Source organism: Bombyx mandarina, chromosome 23, assembly GCF_030267445.1.
Source record: "Bombyx mandarina strain Sakado chromosome 23, ASM3026744v2".
Classification (NCBI taxonomy): Eukaryota; Metazoa; Arthropoda; class Insecta; order Lepidoptera; family Bombycidae; genus Bombyx; species Bombyx mandarina.
Genome location: NC_143229.1, coordinates 14,868,702 through 14,874,913, shown reverse-complemented (window position 1 = coordinate 14,874,913; position 6,212 = coordinate 14,868,702).

Genomic DNA, 6,212 nt, shown 5'->3' with positions numbered 1-6,212 from the left:
AGTCGTCAGTGCACGTAAATCGCGACGCTGGCGAATCGGTAGAAGCTTGAGCTCAGCACGATAGGAAGATATATGATCATATTTACGAAGATTAAAAATAAATCGAATGCAGAAAATAATTGTTAAGAAAACGATCAAGGTTATTAAAAAGGTCTGATTTCAGATCAAAATAACACACATCACAGTAATTAATTGGGATTTTGAAAAAAAAAAAATCGATTTTTTTTTGTATTTTAAAACTTTATTATTAATAATATGGATATATAATGCAAAAAACTTTTTCAATTTGATAATTAATTGAAAAAAAATAAAAAATATTTTTTCAATTAATTCTCAAGAATTAAATATTGATAGAATTAAAAAAAAATCACGTTACTTATAAACGCGCCATGATTGGTCACCATAGCTGTGACGTCATAATGTTATAGCTATTTAATAACAGTACAGCGTTAACGGCTAAGTTCTCTACCCGATGATATGCAGGCGAAGTAAAATGTCTCTTAGAAATAAGGTGACAGTCTACAAAACTTGCATACGCCCTGTCATGACCTATGCAAGTGTAGTGTTCGCTCACGCGGATGCAAGTGTAGTGTTCGCTCACGCGGCCCGCACTAACTTAAAATCATTCCAACGTCGACCTCCATGACGACCTGGACTTAGAGTCCATCAGTAAGTATCTGCAGTCGGCGTCGATGTGCCACTTCGATAAAGCGGCACGACACGTGAACCCTCTCATCGTGGCCGCCGGTAACTACATTCCCGATCCTGCGAACAGAATGGAGAGCAGTCGACGTCGCCCCAAGCACGTCATTTCGGATCCTCCCGATCCACTAACGGTGCTCTTAGGTACCTCAAGCACCGTTCATCGTTTTCGTCGAACCCGTCGCTTGCGACGAAGGGCTCGACGAGTAAATTAACCCTCAAACACAGCCCACTGAGTTTCTCGCCGGATCTTCTCAGTGGGTCGCGTTTCCACTCCGGTGGTTAACGATTGTGATTATCCGATTCTGCGAAGCACGGCTCTTGCTAGGGTTCGTGTTAGCAACGTCATCATGTTTGAGCCCCGTGAGCTCACTTACTAGTTAGGGTTACGCTGGAATAGCCTCTCAAGGCTATCAGCTTAGGTCGGAAAAAAAAACGGCTAATACACGTGACTAGACAATAATATTAAAAATTTATTACTAAAAAACGAGTTGTTAGTTGGTTACGATTAGCTATGTGTGATAAAGGATTTATTAAGACAAAGTCTGAAGTTTTGGGATTATCACGGTGCGCAGCTTGAAGCTATTTAATTCGACGTTTGTCATCTTGGGAAACATTTAAAAACATTTTTTCAGGAGTTGTTTTTGTAGCATTCATGCATAATGGTACAAAACAAGAACGGTAACTTTTGAGGTTCGACATTTTCAATATAAATATTTGAATATTTAACAATGACAAGAAAATTAAATGGATCAAAACACTGTACTTATTATTTCTATATGAACTGCAATGAGGGAAAACTAACATTATGACGTCACACGCGCTCGGGTTTGATCGGGAGCTGTCGGCGTGTCTTCGGTACTGGATTCAAAAATTAATTTTTATTTTGAAATAACTTTTGAATTATTGCGAAAAAAAAACAAATTGTTTTGTTGTAAACCTAATATATTATGATCTTACCATTTACCACAAAAATTTTTGTTTCAAAAACCCAATTATAGGGAAGATCAAGGCTTGTACTAGCATAGCCTTAGTCGCATTTAGTAAGAAATTCTTTAGGCGATACAGAGCACGAAGAATTCCACAGGTTCTTTGTCCAACGTAAGATACTTGAGCTTTCCAGTCGAGTGTGGAGTCTATGTAAAGGCCTAGGTTCTTAACCACGGAACTTAGGGGAACTTAATTAACAATATAGATGGGAGTGGCATTGTGGGGTGCGGTGTGAATTTGTTATTTAAAGATTATGTTGCTTACAAATGTTTATTTATTGTTAAAATATTAAGTTAATAATGAAATGTTAATGTTATGATTTTTATTTTATTGCCCTTGTAGGCAGACGATCATACGGCCCACCTGATGGTGAGTGGTTACCGTCGCCCATGGACTTCAGCAATGCCAGGGGCAGAGCCAAGCCGCTGCCTACCGTTTAATACTCTCCACAAGCCTCGTTTGAAGAAGGACATGTCATAGCGCTCGGGAAACACCGTGGAGGGGAGCTCATTCCATAGCCGGATGGTACGTGGCAAAAAAGATCTCTGGAAACGCACTGTAGATGACCGCAGTGGCTCCAGGTAGTATGGATGAACTCTACTCCGTTGGCGGGCGGTGCCATGATAAAAACGAGATGCCGGTATCATCTCGAATAATTCCTCAGAGCACTCCCCATGGAACATACGGTACAAATTACAGAGGGAACCGAAGTCCCTCCGCAGACCCAGAGGTTCCAAACGATCCGTGAGAATGGGATTATCGACAATCCGAACGGCCCTCCTCTGTAGGGAGTCAAATGGAAGAAGCTGGTATTTGGGAGCCCCGGCCCAGAGATGGGAGCAGTACTCCACACGAGGCCGGACTTGTGCTTTATAAAGCAAAAGCCTTTGTCCAGGCGTGAAGGACCGCTTCGCTCTGTTGAGGACTCCCAGCATTTTGGACGCCAACTTGGCTTTGCCTTCCAAATGACTCCGAAACTGGACGTCGCTCGAAATGTCGACCCCAAGTATCCCGATACTCTCGAAAGGTTGCAGGGATACTCCTTGGAATTGCGTCGCCATGACAAAGGGGTCCTTCTTCACAGTGAACGCGCAAACTTGTGTCTTTAATGTCACCCCATTTGGAGGCTCGCCCCAGAGAGTTCTCCACTTCAGACACAAGTTTTGACCGTCTCTCTTGCACCACGCTCCGAGAGAGACTCTGATGGCCGATATATCACCCATCCCCCGTGCTGTCATCCGCATAGCAATGCATGCCATCAATAGACAGCATGTCATTGATATACAGGATGAAAAGCGTGGGGGAGAGCACCGAACCCTGTGGAACGCCAGCGTTAATTGTCATGGTATCAGAGCAGTCACCGTCTACAACGACCGTGATGCTCCACCCATCCAAAAAGCTAGCGATCAACTTGCAGAGACCCTCGGGGATTCCGTAAGAAGGTAGCTTCGACAGAAGAGCGCTATGCCAGACCCTTTAAGGCATGTTAAGAGTAAAACTATGACCTCCCTTTGCGTACCGCTTCAGTAGTTGTTTCGATTTTACCACCCTATTCTCTTTTAAATTATCAGTTAAGAAATGACCAGTACGTCTCTATAGGCTGCAAGTCCTAAGTCATCTTTTAAAATACGCGACATGGTTCTAGGTGCTATCTTCATCTCCCGAGATAAAATCTTTTGCTTTCAGACAGGATTTCTTCGAATTCTTTCCCTTGCTTTGACCACCTTTTTCGAACACTACGTGGACGGCCAGATCTTTTTCTGTCACAAGCAGAGGAGGTCTCATTGCACCTAGTAATAGCCCGGTACACAAACATTTTACTAATACCAAGCGTATGGAAAGTTTTAAAAATTGCATTTGGCTCCATACCTACTTTGTGTAATGCAATCACAGCGATTCGGTTCTCTTTATCACCCCACTCCATTTTAATATCGCAAAATATTGTACAATGTATTGGCGCCAAAATGAGAAAACTCAATGAGCAATCATATAAAAATGACAGATTCCAAATTCAAATGTAATATTTTGTTTATTTTTAATTGGATTTATGGCCAGACTAAGTATGTATACTTATGTCTGCTATATTCTACAATGACGACATTTCACTAGACTACCAGTCAATATCAGTATATTTCTATTTGATGCACACACAAGCGATCTGACCAGTTTTAGGTAATATTAATAGTTAAATTGACTGGTATACGTGACGTCTGGTGGCCTTGGGATGTTACTCTATAGGTTCAAGTATAAATATGCACATTAAAACAGACAATAAAATGAAACAGAAATAGACGAAGCTCGGTTTGTGTGTACACAAGCGACAAGCGATCACGCCACCGTGAGGTTGTTTGTTTTTTATGAATGAGACTGGTGGCCCAGAGGCCTTTCAATTTTCACCAGGACAGGTGGGCGAGCAGAGGCTCAGCCAGAGGGGTGGGATTTGATAACAGCTGCCCGAGCGCCTTCAAAGAAGGTGAAGAACGATCCGACGCTGACTTCAGTGTTTTCGGATTCGAGGTCCAGTTCGTTGTGTAAGTCGAGGATCCTCACAAACCACGGAGCTCCGACGGCTAATAGACTAGTCAACAAATACAATTTGGACCAACTTTTTTCAGCAGTCTCCGAAAATTACAAATGAGGTGTCATTCAATTCGGAATGGCGTCTAGATTTTTGAAAAAAAAAAATTAGTACCGCTTGCAAAAATTGTAAAAGTTATTAACAATTAACTAAAAAAAAAAGGGGTTTAGTTTTTTGCAAATATCTCAAAAAGTAATAAAGATTTCTCAAATTTGAAAAAAGGTTCATAAAGAAGAGGAAATTTTCTAACAAAAACTTTGATTCCCGAAACTGTAAGATTAATATTTATAATTTTCCCAAAGGTATGAAAATACTGCCGAAAACGGGTACTCTGGCTTGACAAGCCACGCCCAGTTTGGACACTTTAACAATAAATAATTTTTAAACATACAAAATACGAAAAAAAAAAATTAAAAAATTCAGGCACTAACTGAATAGATAAATGAACAATAATCCGCTTGAATTTTTCTTTTATACCAATTCATTTAGTTAATCAATATTTTTTTCTGCTTGAACATGAACATTGCAAGTGTGATAATTGTTAAACTATAAATTTAAAATTGTTTTCCTCTCTTGGAACAATTCTTGAAAAACTTTAGAATAGAACCTTTGGGAAAAATTAAAAAATGTTTATTGTTAAGTTTTTATTAATAATTGTTGCAAAATGAAAAACTTAAATTAATCAACGAAAAAAAAAATTTTTTTTTTTCAAATATTATTAACGATCCATTTTTATGTTATTAGAACCGGGATAGAAATATATTTTTTAAAGGAGAAACCCGAAATCCATACAAACTGGGGCCTGGCGTTACAGTGCTAGAATTTGGGCATAAATTACAATACCTTAGAAGGTTTCATGAGCCCAATTTTCAGGTCTCCCAGCAATGGCCAAATTGGTAAAATCAGACAATGTTTACTTTTTAGGTTATGTTTATTGTTCGAGATATTTTAATAATAAACTATATTTTTGAGGCTGTTTCCTACTAAAGATGAGTAATTTTTTACGAAACCTGTAGCAGCAACAGGTTGCTTGAAAAAAAAATTGAACCTGTCACGAGAAATCGCGCATTAGGTTGCTTACGAAAACGAACTGTTACTTATACGGAATTAACAAATTATCTTTTTTAAAAAAGATTTTATTGACGAAAATTAATATATAAAGATTTCACGACGATTAATGACGGCAACCGTGCCGTGTGGAATTAGGAATAGGACTGACTGGATAGGGAGGGGATTGTTCTCTAATAAAGGATCATAACTGCTGATGCTGTTCGGGAAAGGTGATGATGAAAGGAAAGCTAGGAACCAGAGGGCATCATAACAGCCCCCCGACCAGGACTAAACTTACACCCTTAATGGTGAAGTTTATGTATGGATGCGGATTCTAGGATTACTAGAGATAGGAGGTGATTCTGGATCTGGAGAGGCGTTCGAGTTATGGGAAGGGTTGAATCTAGAAGGGATGCAACGGTTGCTGATCTTATAAAGTTTATAAACTAAAGCTAGACTTAAAACTATTACAATAGTGTATACAATTAGAGATAATGAATTATAATGATTATCGTCACTTATAAGTACTTGAGGTTTTTCAATGATCTTGTTAAGCTTAGTGTTAAGGGTTTCAAAGTTGTCTTTATATGTAATTAATGAATCGAGGCTAGTATGTTTGAGATGAGTTCTAGGTAAGGGCACGGCTGAATTAGAATTATTTAGAAGGTTTGAATGGTATCTGATAATGTCGAAGTCGCTGGTAATGTGGCTTATTTTTATTTTAACGTTCTTTCTAGATGGTATTTGGATACCATTGCAATATCCTATACAGCCGTGCGGGATCTCAGCAATTCCGGTGCCACAAATATTAGTTTCGTAAATATTTTTATCAGGACAATCGACTGACAGCTTTGCAGCCTTTGACATTACAAATATCCATTTGTTTCCGTTT